Source organism: Manacus vitellinus, unplaced genomic scaffold, assembly GCF_001715985.3.
Source record: "Manacus vitellinus isolate BGI_N305 unplaced genomic scaffold, ASM171598v3 scaffold_12_pilon, whole genome shotgun sequence".
NCBI lineage: Eukaryota > Metazoa > Chordata > Aves > Passeriformes > Pipridae > Manacus > Manacus vitellinus.
The window spans coordinates 865,075-880,120 of record NW_021938949.1 but is presented as its reverse complement, the minus strand read 5'-3'; positions in this window follow the sequence as shown (position 1 = coordinate 880,120).

Here is a 15,046-nt window from a genome sequence, read left to right as displayed (position 1 = left end):
CCCAACACTGTTGGGCACTGATTGGGGTGGACAGAAGGGGTCCATGCCCCTCCTGCTGAGCAGAACTTACAGACCAGGCTGGATATGCCACTGCTGACTGGTGGCACCCAGGGCTTATGTATATTAGGTAATTTGGACTGTATCTCCTCCATTCTTCCTCAGGATGAGGTACCCACGATTCCAATGAAGTAGGACACACATCAAGCAGCGAAGCTTAGCCAATGGCTTTCCACTCTAATATGAATGCTCATGGACAGGAGAAGCCCATCTGCTTCATGTGTGCTCTTCATGCAAGAGCAGCACAGGGAACGAACATGATGTTAGAGAAGAACTGCGCCCATCAGGGAAGCTGTCAGCCCAGATTAGGCTCATCTCTTTTGTCATTCAAAAGCAAGGAGCAGAGTCCCTGACTCCCAGCTTCTCAGTGCCCCTGAACACTGAGGAGAAGTTGTTCTTCCCCTTCAATTCCCAAACAGGGGAATAATCTCTGCAAGGTTGCATGAAAGGACCAAAGTTCTCAGAATTCAGCCTAAAACTGAGCAGTCTCAAAGACAATTATGCATCATCAAGAATCTTCACAGTGAGGGAACACCAGGCCCTAAAGGGCTTTTTAACAAAGAATCAGCTAGATTCAGCACCTGGAAGTTCAATTCATTTTAAACAGAAAAAATGCCCGTGTTACATTCTTAAAAGTCAATTAATGAAGAAATCTAGCAGAATACCAAGAAAAAAGAAAGATTCTCCATAGATGGAGTTATCCCAGACAAAATGAGATTTCTTCCTGGAAGAGAATAGTTGGCCGGATACACCACTAGGACTGGTATGGTAAGTATGGGATTTAAATTTTTTTTTCATGAGCTGTTCTGAAGGTTTTTGGCCTTAAAAATGAATAATTTTTTTTTTCTCAGCTTCTATGACCATTGAAAGTTCAACAGTCTTATAAAAATCAGACAACTTTTACTTGATTATGATTAGATTTTAGGTGTCTACCAGTGAAAACAAATATTTGAAAATACTGGTCTTACATTGATGCAAATTTCAGTGCATTCCTAGGCTGGAAGATCATGATTTGTGCTTGGTGGGCAGGCAATAGATCCTAATATTAATTTTCCTTCTAAATTGTAACATATGTAAATATTTCCACATTTCCTGCAGACTAGCATTTAAAAGCAATTTTTGAGTATTTTCATTTAGGAAAATACATTCTGAATTGTTTAAAAAAAAAATTGCTATTTATAAATTTATTTGGTTGCTTTCACATTATTTTATGACAACTCATTAGCCGCCGTGGTTTATACCTGTCACATAACGGGGTCACAGCAGGATTATCAAAGTGTGTATTTTTGTTCATAAAGCCTGAAAAGCAGTTGTGATTTAATATTGATTGAGGCATCCTATTTAGCAGCCCATCCTCTCACAGTTGTAATGAAATAGCTTTGTACTTTGAACAAGGAGAGAAGATGAGATTTCAGTGTATTCTCAGAATAGTGACTGTTTTCAGTTTCTTAGAAGAGATTGCTGAGTATCACAATAAGTGATACAGAAAAGCTTTGTTTTTCTTAACCAATTGAAGTGCCTAGATTGTGTTTCTGTCTCCTGAGTTTTCTGGTGGAGATGTTGTGTTTTCCCCACTGATCAAGACAGACTAAGCATAGGAGATCCTCACCCCAGTGAAAACAGTTAGAAGAAAAAGAAATGCTCAAGATATACCCCTCTGGGTGCCAGGCTCCACACTGCAATGCATGGATTACATGTAATACATGTAATAATGGATTTTGGTAGGCTCTGCCTACCAGTCTTACCCCAGCAATTCACCCAGCCGTATTTTGAACCCTTTGTAGAGGAGGTCTGGAAAACACCCACATGGGAAAATTCTGAAGGTTTCTGGGTGTTCAGATAATTTAGCTGATGCCCACCCTTCAGTGACCCCGTCAAATGTAGTCCTCACCTCCTAAAATCATTCCTTTAGTTCAAGGTTCATTCCTGTTTCACGTGTTAATTATGACTTCGTGTTTTCAGGAGGGGTAGAACTCAACCATTGTACAGAAATCCACTGAGAGCACTTCTCTGAGGACAATTAATCTGGCTCCCGAAATTGGATCTGTTTTGAAATCTGGACAACCACTAACTCAAGTGGGAGAAATGAGATGAAAAAATTTGGCTTGGCCAACATCAGGGTGATTCTTTTGGAGCTGGTTAGCTCTGTTTAAGCTGAGCCCAGCTCTGATTCTCCCAAAGGCTCAGCATCCTGTAGTCCGTGATTCTGCTTTGATTCTGCCTTAATTCACATACACCTTTGAGGAACATTAACTCAGATAACATCATCACAATTCCCATACTGATCAAGATCAGAAAGACAGTGAGTTTGTGGACCCTTGATCTTACCCAGTAGCTTTCTATATTATGCTACATGCATAATAACATACCCTGAGAATGCTGCAAGTATACTGCTACTGATAAAATACAGCATTTTTCAGGATTTTCCTTGCATTCACCCTTTTCCCTTTCCCATAAAAATAAAAAAAAAAAAAGAAAAAGGGAAAAAAAAAGAAAAGGAAAAGAAAAAAAAAAGAAAAAGAATTGGCAGCAAAATGAAAATAAAGATTGAATGTTTATCTTCAGAATGCATATGGTTTAGGTAGCTCCAATGTGACCTTCTACTCAGGTCTGACCTATGAAGAACACAGCTAAATTATGTATAATGGTTTTGTGATGAAATGCAATGCCAATTATAGGAGTGAGATGAGGCCATAAACATACTGCACATAAAAATCAGAGAAGGAACTTAAATCCCAGTCCCAGAACCAAAAGATTAGTGTTCTAACCACTGACTGTAGTCAAAGCTTCCTTCTGGAAATGAAGGTTACATTTCTCCTTGTATTCCCGCTGTGTGGTCAGAAGAGTAATTTAAATGCTTTCAATAATATGGAGGTTAGAGTTTTCATCCTTTTTCTTAAGGAGGTCTTCTACACTTAGTGCAATATTTTTCAATCAAAATTCAGGCAATTTACTCGTAAGGCTAAAAATGGATAATGACTTTTCGGTCAATTGCTTTTGACTGTCAATATGAAGCCTGCATTACCATTCCACAATATCATTAAACAATCAATAGCAATTAGTGTCTAGTCAAGCCTGGTGTTTTAATCATTTAAATCAAAATGCCCATAATTGTTATTGTATGTAAATATTTGAAGATGTTTATAGTGGAGATGAATTTTACCCAGCTCATCAAGAGAACTAGAATTAGTGAGAGCAAAGACAGGTTTTAAGCCTCATTTGTTCTCTTGCTGAAACTGGGACAAAAAGGATTGAGACCTTTCCATATCTTGGCCTTATCAAGACCAAGATGAGTTTGTTGGGGTGTGACCACTGTGCCAGAGCTGTCAGAGTTTTGCTTGGTCTGATTTCACAGAGGCTCAGGAAACCCAGAGACTGCACAGTGCATTTGAGGCATGGGTTGAATTTATTCTCTTTATCACAGATTAGCCCAGGCCTTTTGTACACAGAAGAGCCCCTGGCTCACAGAAGTCATTGTGGATTATTTTGGACTAAAATATCTCCAGGACATCACACAAGGAACTCAGGGCACTGATCCTAGGGTATTTAGTGTCTCAGTTTCCATAGGGGCATTTTGTGCAGTCGTTCTTCAGAACATGTGATAGGATTTCACATTTAGGGATATTTTCCTGACAGTGCTTTATGCCTGTTGCAGTGATCCTTAAGCAAATGACAGAGTTGCTCTCCCCACTGCTGGCTTTACCCAGAATTGTCTCATCTGAGCACAGAGAGTTACATGCAGGGCTGCTACAAAGCTCACTGAAATCAGGCAGAGAATGAATTTGTCTTATTGAACAGACCAAGAATCTTTCCAAGTAACAGCATGTGAATTGCTTTTTAAAGGGGTAGTCTAAAGCCCCACAAACCACAGTTGCAGGAGTCAACTGTGTGTCCCCCAACCTGCCACATCTGTGTTTTTAAATCATAGAATTGTAGAATCACTATGGCTGTAAAAGACCTTTAAGATCATCAAGTCCAAATGTCAACCCAACACCACCACTGTGTTCGCCACCAAACTATGCTCTCATATGTCATATCCACACCTTTTTTGAACACTTCCAGGAATGGTGACTCTACCACTTCCCTGAGCAGTCTGATCCAATGCTTTACAACCCTTTCACTGAAGGAATTTTTTGCTAATGTCCGACCTAAACCTCCCCTGGCTGAACTTAGGGCCCTTTCTCTAACGTGCCCCCCGAGCCTCCTTTTCTCTGGGCTAAACAACTCCCATCTCCCTCAGCTGTTCCTCATCAGACGTGCTCCAGACCCTTTCCCAGTTCCACTGCCCTTCTCTGGACTTGCTCCAGTGCCTCAGTATCTTTCTTGTCATGAGTAGCCCAAAAATGTGAATGGCTAGTTCATCTGGCCTGATCCATCACCGACTCTCCTACACAGAACAGCCCTCACTGACTGTAGGAGCAATTTTCCATAGCTAGACACCATTCAAACTCCTGGGTCCCACTTTGGAATCCATACGGGAAACAACAGCAGGAGAAGGTGCTTGGAGTTGCATCATTAATAGTTTCCAGATGACTAAAAAGGCATTAAAAGGGCATTAGCTGGATAAAGAGAAGTTTGGAAGAAAGATATACAAGTCATAATGCTCATGATTTGGGTGTAACAGGGTACATTAACAACCTGGGCATCCAATTAACATAAAGATTTTTTGGAAACACATAGCTGTCTTTGAATGTTGCTGCAAGCTAACATGACCACTGCGATCATTAGAAGGACAAAGAGACAAGTAAGAAAAACTGGAAACACAAGAAAACAACACAGGAAAAACATGGATCCTGGTAGCCTATTGCTCGAGCTGGCATGCAACCAGAGCTGTTCCATGAAGGTGAACCAAGCTGCTACCACAGGCAGCACATTAATTTTCCAGTTAATACAAGGAATAGAGATTAACAGAGTGCTGCAGGAACATTAAAAACAACCCTATGTCATACAGATCAGTTCAGAATATGGAAATACAGCATCTGTTTTCTTTGGATTCAGGTCCCACACATCTAAATATTTTAAACCTGCTTCTTGGCATTCTAAGCAACTACTAGCAGTTTATTGGCCTGGTTATTAATCCAGGCTTCAGCCCAGGAAAGGCTTGCATGTCTGCTTAACAACAGGCTCAGGCAGTCCCAATTAAGTCGGTGTGTTCAGGGAGTGAAGACCTTGCAGGATCAGAGCAATAGGCCTTCTGACTTATTGTCTATGTCAGGGTTGTACCTCAAGCAAAGAACAGGAATTTTTTTGCCATCAAAAAAGCTCAAGTTAAATGGTAAAGCAAAGTCCAGAAAACAATTTGCATGCATGTCCATAACAGCAAAATGTTTAGCAGGTTGAGGCAACATACCCCATGGTGGAGAGGTGGCAGAAGGATGTTTTGTGTTTGACATTTCAATCCACAGATATTCATAATGTCATATGGATACTTTCTAGGAGGACTCTGTCACACTCTCTGAGTGTGCCCCACTGTCAGACACAGTGTTGTTGGGAGTGATTTGGTCCTGAATGCCTGACCAACCCAGTTTTGTTCTTCTGGGATGTCTAAAAAAATTATTCCCTGTATAGTATGAATGATCAGTGACTATTTGGAAGCATAAAATTGATGACCAGAAGGGAATCTCTGCAAAACTGGGATTCCCACTTCTCCCATTACATACAATTTCTCCTGGCTTTGGTAGCTCATGAACAATCAGGTTCTAAATGTTGCTTTCTTCAGATTATTTTCTTGTGTAAACCACCAAGCTGCAGCCTGAAATAGGTTCAGCAGAACCTATGCAAAATATCAAAGCCAGCCTCCTACACCCTCAAAGTGTTAAGAGCAGAGCCTGCATTCAGAATCTGAGCCCAACCAATTTCCAAAATACCACACCTAAGGAAGATGCAGCACCAGGATAAAATGCCCCAAACAAAGAGGTTTAGGAAAAAGGGGAAAAGCCATTTTAAATTTGCATGACAACAGGTTTTGTGCCCAAAACATTTCTCGGAAGCTTCACATAGATGCAATTAGGAACTGAATTCCTTGAATCCCATGATTCTATTATGTTTAATGACTAAACTAACAGTAGCATTCATGAGATTCCTGGACCAAAAGGAAACAAGACCTGGTTAAAACGTTCCACTTCCCAGTATCGCTAACACTTTTGCCACTTTATTTTTGCTCTCTCCCTCCCCATTCTTTTATTATTGCTCTGCAGCATGTGAAGTATCTCTTTACCAATTCAGCATCTGGGGGTATCAGAAATGAGCCTGAAAGTCTGTTGAATATCTCCCAGAATTAGTTTCCTAATAGACATTTCAGCTAAAATTTTTCATCTGGTTCCAGTCAGCATCCAGGTTTTTTAAAAGACAAGCCAGCAGTACTGGACAATCAGTGCTCAAAGCTAAAGGCTCTCCAATAACATGCCAGCAGAGGAAGAATTTTAATAGAACCCACAGGAATTTAAAGTCTACATTTTTTGCTTATATCTTTTTTTCCTCTCTTTTTCTCTCTCTCTCTCTCTTTTTTTTTTTTTTTTTTTTTTTTTTTTTTTTTTTTTTAAGGCAGGTTTTCCCTTTTGGTGAACTCAAGCAACAGGCAATTTCTATTCATCTCCCGAGTTCAGCTATTCAGACTAATGGCCCAGAGGCACATGCACTGGTTTATTTTTTGGTGAAGTCACCACCCAGTTTCAAGGCTGTCCATAGGGTGATGTGGAAGGTTTCCAGCAGAACTATCATACTTAATTTTGGGACATCCCTACCTTAAAAGACAGTAGAGCAGCAGGACTGACATATGCAGCCACAACCAATTTCCTTGGTCACTCTGGTGAAGACCTTTCTCATTCTTACAAACAAACTGCTCCCATGCGGAGTGAGGTCAGGGCCTGTATACAGGCTGCTTCCACAGAAAAGCAGGGGGAGGAGGAGACACGAAGATCCCTTAAATCAGAGGGGGGAAAAAAGAGACGCAATGAAAGATTTTTAACAATTTTCTAATATAAAACAGCTCTGCAAAACGAGAAAAGTGGCTGTGGGAAGCAGTCAGAAATCTGCTCTTTATCCCATCTCAGCACTGCTAAATGGTGAGAAACTTGGCAGAAGGCCCACACTTTTACTTATCTTCTGAGTCTAAAATCAGGCTGCTTTTTCTCCCCCCCCTCTTACTTCTGTGCTGAGCGTTGTGCATAGAAGGGAAAACACTGCTTTAGATGTGAATTCGGCAGCAGAGTCTGCGGCATTTGGGTATTTTATTCTATCAAAATGAGCTTTTCTTCCAAGGTGAAGTGTACAATGTAACATTACTTAATTGCCCACACTGCTTGGTGGATGCTGACATGTATTGTAGAAATGTTAACTGTTTTACATTTCAATGCATTCCCTCTCCCAGTCCTGCTACTCTGCCGCTTTGCTGGGATGAATCTGGCCAGCTGCCAGATAGGAAGCTTATTTTTCACTGGTGATCATAACTCTGGCTGGTTGTAGCAAATAACGTAACTGGCGGCGTTAGGAGGTTTATACAGGAAGCCCTGCTGTGCTGCCTTAATTGGGATCACTCTGCTGGCGATGGAGTAAAAAGGTATTAAGTTAAGATAAATGAACTGCTTATTGGAAACTACGAACGTCTCTCTGCATTAAGTTCGCAGATAGGGAAAGCGAATGCGGCTCCTCTCCCCTTTCTCCCGGGCTCCTCCTTCCATTATCACAGCTCCCCGGCCACACATTCCTCTCCTCCAGCCTAGCAATGCTGCTTTACAGCCCCGACCAAGATTACATGCATTTGTTTGCCCTAAAGACCGGATGGCATCCTGCGGCTGACTCAATTTTCCCTTGTTTTACATACCCTGCAGCCCCAGTGGAGTCAAACTACGGGGACTTTTCTGTGGGCCGGAGTCTCACACACATCTGGCCTCTGGCTCCATTATAACCCTGCTCTCTGGAGGGCCTCCCCACTGCACTGCACGAGACTCAAAACACAAGCCACAGGTCCATGAGAAGAAGGCAGTAAACATTTAAATTTTGTGGCTCTGATGGTGCTGTGAAATACAGGGACAAGCTCGAGGTTACTGCAACCAGGACCAGATTTTGTCCCTGTATTGTGAGGATCCTGACTCCAGAGACATGCAAGGCACATCCCATAAATCCTTCCTGTTGTCATCCCATTGTCTTCTAGGTCCAGGCAAATTGAATCCAGGGATTTGGCCAGTTTTCAAGGGGAACTTGAGAAAGACACATTTACATAATCCTACAGAGACCGAACTTTTACATCAATACACTGGTCCAGAAACCAGTATCCAAAAGAGATGTTGAGAGCTCTGAGATGAACCAACTGGGCTGCACTGTGTAAGGAGATGGACTCTACCCACAGTAATGCAATGAGTCAACATTTGGAAATGGTCAGAATAAGGTAAAAAAAGAAAAAAAAAGAAGCATCTTCTAGGTTCTGACTGACTCCAGGGTCATTCAACTTACTTTAAGCAAGGTCCGTTGAGTCCCTCTCACCCTTCTAGCAAGCTGATCCAAATCTGCACTTGACAGAATCCATGCCAGCACAGGAGGTGGCATCAGAAACCTTGGCTCATCACCCATGCAGATCATTGCCCCCCTGGAGCTGGGAAACACAGGAGATTAAGAACTCCTGCTGACATTATTCTTGCAGCAACACATTGCTTCATCCTCAGATATTTACCGTTAAGACAAAAGGAGAGCAGACCTGATTTAGATGATTTGATCTGACCACAAATTCCTTAGGCTTCTGTTAATCAGACATTTGGGCCAGAACTTTCTCGTTATGGTGGTCAGACATGAGTTCAAGTGATGCAAGGACTGTGTGGGCACCTCTTGGAGGAGCTGAATTCCCTTTTTCCCTTCACTTGGCTAGATATGACGCCCAGACTGACTACTTCAAACTCAAACTCTCTCCTGAGTTTGCAAGTAAAGCTGTCTTTTAGACGTGTAAAGTAGGGCAGCTGAATCCCATCTGAAGCTATATGGGTGTAAATCTTCCACCCTGTTTCTCACAGGAATTTGCTCACCTCCCTGGGAATATTAGCTCCAGAGAAAGGGCAACAGCGGGAGGCTTTCCTAAAGTGACCATGCTTCTTCCACTTTCATAAGACAACCAAGCACCCTGTGCAGAACTAGACCCAGGCAGATGAGTTCCTCAGCATGAATCTTCACCCTCTTGAATGCAGAAGGAGAGATCCCCCTGACTTTCCTAGGACCAAGATTTGCGAAGCTACTAAAGATTCAGCTAATTACTGGAGGACAAACTGCATGAGGCAGAGTGCACATATTACCCTCTGCTGCACAGGTAGACTGGTGCTTTCCAGACTGGCTCTGCTGGTGATGCAAAATGTTTGTACTTCTATAGGAAATGAACTCATTCTTCATGCAAGACAAAGGCCTGACATTCTCCTTCAGTTTTAAAAATACTTAGGAGGCAGGCCAGAGAGTGTTTTAAATCATGGTAAGCATTCCCTTTAACCTTTTAGTGTAATATTTTGGTGTGTGCTCTCTGTTCAAACAGCATAACTGGAAGCTGGGTGATCCAGCTCCCATCTAGCTTCCTCTCTCTCATTTCCTGGAGGCTGAATGTAGAGGTCACTCCATTGAAAGCCACCACAACCATAAATTGGTGAATCACTCATGCTATTGTCCTTTTGAGACTTGTTGGCAATTCAGCATTAGCTTGTTTACAGCCAGCCCTGCCAGCAGCCTGACTGATTTGGTAGGTGCTGCTGCTCCACCTATAAATGACTACAGCTCACTGCTACTTCACCTTCCAGAGCTCACCTGCACAATCAGTGTCCTACTTGCTCAGAGCTGAGTGCTTTGGGTGAGGGGATGAATGACAGCAGGACACACAGAACCCATTCCCTTCTTTGCCAGGGACTTGCTTGCTACTTGCTGTTACAACACGAGCAGGGCTGGGGGAGAAACTCAATGAGAAATGGAGAATATCAAGTTTGACTCAATCACAGCCAAGAACTCTGCCAGGCTTTGGTCAGGTTGTGTTGATCCTTGAGCACTGCGCAGTGCTGACCATGGGCTCACTCCACATCAGAACCCTCTGGCTGGGTCTGAAGACTCCTAAAGGAGTAATTCCCTGGTTTTGGTCATGCTTAGACAAGGATTTATGCTGGTGACATGAAGTCTTATGAGAACAGGGACTTAAGAAGGAACAAAGAGACAAGCTGTTTGCACTCAGAGCTTCTGAAGTCAAGGATGATGCCTGTTCATTGCCTTCCCTGCATTTTGGGAAGCAGGATTTTGTTGACATTCCTTGGGAATAGATGAAATCATATCAGTTCAGTACCTGGGCCACATTGCTCCATCCTCATCCTAAGATAAACAAACTTACAAAGCCCAAATATCGACCTGCCAGGAGGGCAGCAGTTGTATTTCCTTCTTTTAACTGCTTTTGCACTTGGACACCGTGGCAGAGAATGAGATTGTGAGAGAAGATTTTTCTCCTTTTCTTTTCACTGCAGAAATCAATACCCATATCCACAGAGGGTTTGGGTGGACTGTCTCCCCCTCAGCAGGGGCAAGGAATTGTGGTGCCATGGTAGGGAAAAGCTGAACTCCATGCCCCGACCCATGGGAGAGACCGGGAGCACTCAGAGTTGCCCCCAGTCATGTCCACCTTCTGTAAGGGGTGAGAAAGAGCTGGAAGGAGTTATGAGGGTGTTGCCATGAGCAGGAGAGCAGGGAAGAGGTGGGCAGGGAAGGAGACCTGCATGTCACCACCGCCTTCTTCCGCTCTGATGGCGAGGTGACAAACTGAGCAGTGACATCCCCGTGCACTGTCTTGACAACCCATCAGCAAGGTGCAAACAGCAAAGTGTTGCATGACAAGGGGCCTGGCACAACAGCTTAGGCAAGTGCAGGTAGGCTGTAGGAAAGCCAGCAGTTCACACGTATCTCGTTAAACATGACAAGGGTGTTATTTCCACAAGGCTCAGAGATCTCCATTTTTGCCACAAAAGAGATAACAAAACTTTTTCCTTTTCAAGGACTGCAATGTCACAACAATATTTATCCAGGATACATCAGCAACCTCAATGCAGTGTCTGTGAGTGAACCCTGAACCCTCCACACAACTCCACAGCCCTCCCCTATTTGCTGCCCACCACCCTCAGCCATGGCCTCAGTGCCCTCCTATGTGTGATCTCACAAATCCCACCATGGTCTGCATCCCTCACATTCCCCCAAAAGCCCATCCACCCATACAACCCACTGTGTAACATCACAGCCTTCCTCCTCCCAGCATTATATACTGCTCCATAAACTTTATCCACCAAGCCTGGACCGGGATTCACCAAGAGCGATGGGTGCTCAGCTGCTTCCCATGAGTACCCCGAAGCTTCCTCTGCTTGGCTTCATCCTACCACAGTGTCTAATCCCTGATACTCACCTGGCCCAGTTATCCCAGCTATGGGTTTTCTCAAAGACATCATATTGTAGATTCATGCCAGAAGTTTAGAAACATACTTTCATTAGCAAGGAGCTGTAATGATGCTTCAGGGAGGATACACTTTGAGTTGATGTGATTTACAGACACTAAACTTTTCCACAACAAAGAGAAGTAATGGATAGGGAGGAAGGCTGTAGAAAAGAGATGTGTTGCACTGAAACCCATGTACTTCAGACATGTGAATGGAGCATTTGTGGCCTTTCCCCAAGCCGCAGTTCCATTTCATACAGCTCATGAACACAATGTTTTTTGGCATTATTAGGGACTGACGTTCATTTCTGGTCCATCAAACGAGGCCGAGAGACTGATTCAGCCCTTGGAAAAGTTTTCTAATTCCTGCTTCGAAACACTGAATAAAAAAGCACCTGCCCTGCCCAAAATACTTCACCCCATGTTGCCAATAAATCCTTCCAGAGCAGACATCAGCTCCAGCCTGCATCTCTATGTGATTTTCCCCTCTTTACGCAGCACTGCCCCATAGACACTTCTGCCTAGCTGCTTTCCTCGTGCCTCTCCAGAGAGATTTGATCTGGCTGTTTATTGAACTTTGTGCAGTGTTTATTATTTAAGGAATTCACAAGATAGATGTGAACACTTCCAGCCCAACTGTGCTTTGAGTTATCAGGACAATTGTTTAACATGTCCCAGGCTCCGCGGGGCTACTTGCCAATTTAAAGGGTTCCAGTGGGTGCCTGTTAACCTTGTATATTAAAGTGAAGCAATTTCTATTCTTAGTTCCTAAATTTCCACAGAAGCTCTTCAGTCATGCCTAGAGCCAGGCAACCTGCTGGCTGTGAGCAGTCTCAGAAAGTCAGCTCCCTTTCCTGTTTGTGATTTTGCCACTAATAGACGCTGATCTTTCCCAAACCCACACCTATTCACACTTGATTAGCTTGACTGGTTTATACAACCCTGTGCTGACATCAGGATTGCTCACACACTGATCATCACAGCTATGAATAAAAGGATCTTGGCTCCTCATCTGCTCTTCATGCTGCCGGGACCATGTGTCTCATCCCACCCTTTAACTGCATAAGCTGAGAGTCATAGAATTGTAGAATGGTTTGGATTGGAAGAAACCTCAAGGATCATCTAGTTTCAGCTCCCCTGCCACAGGCAGGAACCCCTTCCTCAAGATCAGGTTTCTCATGGCCTGACAGCAATGACTCCTCAGTCTTTTCCATGGTTATTTTTTGACAGCCTTCCATATCCCCCCTGAATTTCGCCTTAAAATTATATGGCGAAGGCATTCCATGGATTGCCACCCAAACCAGTCTGTTTTTTGCTGCTGTTTCTTTTTTCTTTGGGGTCCCAAGTGATGTGTGATTTCACATAGACCAGAATTAGGCATGTATCCTCCTGTCCCATATGGGGAACTTCTTGCACATACCTTTATACGACTGCTATGATCCAACAAGAATGAGGAGACACCTAAATTTTGTCCACACAAGGGCTCATGTCTGCAGACATGATGGAGGAAACAGAAGGTCATGAAGGAAGCACAGGCACATCTCAGATCCCTTTTGGGCCAAACCCAAAAGTTGGGCTTCAGTGATCTATTCAGCTTTCTGCTCTTTTTCAAGTGAACCAAAGTTCCATTTACCCATATATTTTGACAGCTTCACTTCTTGTTCCATTCTAAGTAACATCCATGGCATCAGTGAAGACAGACTAAGGAGACATGCAACGTAAATGTCCCCAAAATGACAGTTTTCTCCGTGCAATGACAGGCAGGCATCCTGACACAACCTGACACACGGTGTATGGAGGTACTACATGGTGAGGCTTGAGTGCATTTTGGTCACTCCTAGAGGATTCTCCAGCACTGCTGGGACCTAACATGGTAGACTTTCAGAGTCACCCACATAGTCCACACCTTTTCTGAGGAGTAAGGAGGAGAGAAGGGAAAGGGAAATGAGCTGACCAAGCTCACCCCTGGGCATGAGCTTCACCAAGCTCTGGTGAAAGTACAATTCCTGGAGCATCAGTGTTTGTGTGTGAGTGATATGGGATGGCAGGCTGCACGGATACATCCAGCCCTGCCTTTTTGCACATCCAGCTGCAATCAGTATGTCACAAGAATCTGTAGACAGTCAAAAAAAAATACAAAAACGTGGTGTGGGTTTTTTTCCTTTCTACGAGCCACCTGCTCCCTGTCAATGTGGAGCACAACCCTTTGTGTAGAAAATCCAATAAACAAAACTGTAAAGCATCTGTCCGGCAACTGGATCCCAGCCCATGGCAAAGAGCGGATCTGATCCATGACAAACAGCTGGGAAAAGCATTTAATATTCACACTGTTCTTCACAGCCTGTCCACAGCTTCCTATCAAAATATCAAAAAGAGGGGGAGGAGGGAGGGGGAAAGAAAAAGGTAAAGGAATTCTGCATCACAGGAAGCTCAGGAACCAGAAGTGGGACATGGTGTTTGCCACAGTTTTTATCATGACCAAATACTACAGATGAGTAGCCCAGCTCTGTTCTTATTAAATTAAAATGCAATGAGATTAAGAAAACAAAACCCCATAGACCAACTTCACCTATATGATAAAGAGTCACCTTGAGTGGACAGAAAGCCTTGACTTAAGTCTTTCAATCAGAAGAGTTTTGAGTCCTGGTAGGCCAGGAGCTAAGCTTACAGCATTCAGGGCTAGATTTAGGGAGTTGCCATGTCAACACACCTCCACCGTTAGCAAGAACACCTCAGAGACTGGGATGTGAACTAGAAGCCCTATTTTTAAGTCTCCATATTCAAATTCAGCACAACACAGACCTCAGACTAAAATTCCCCTGAAACTGGAGAAACACTCCCTGCTTTGCCCAAGGTGAAATTTGGTCTGCGATCCCATGATCACCTTGGGCCAATAAAGTAAAAAAAAAAAATGTCCTTTCTGCTGAGCAGCAGCAAGAACATCCTTCTTCCTTAGAAGAATATCAGTCCGTGGAAAAGTAAATTCACTCAGATAGAACATTTCCAAGGGGGTGATTCTTCTCTCTCACTCTCAAAATGGGGGAAAGCTCTTTACCAGTATGTAATTTCTTTCCTAATCACATTGCAGTGTCACATACCAGTGAGCTAAGGGCTCCCACAGCAGCGTTATTCTCCAGCATATGTGACTTTGTATAACATGTGCTTCGCTCGGCAGTCATCAGCAACAGAGAGCAAGAGCATACTTCTTCCTCTATGACATTATTAGGCATTAAGAGCACCACATAGCAGTGCATTTCAGCTTCTTTATTTTCTCTCAGTAAAAGCAGCTTGGCCACCTGGTGTGCTGCACACACAGTTAAATTCCAAATGTAATGCATTTTGTAGCGAAAGAGATTAGAAAGCTGCTGTAATGAATCTCATTACCAGTGTCTTTATATCCTCATCTAGTTGGAAGCAGAGATCATCCAGACCTAGGTACTGTACTTATTTAAAAGAATATCATCTACATCTCACTCCTGTCATTACAAGACAAATTGTTTCCTTTGGCTTGATGTTGCAGCCATGCTTTTCTCAGTCTTAAAACATGTTAGCAGCCAGATT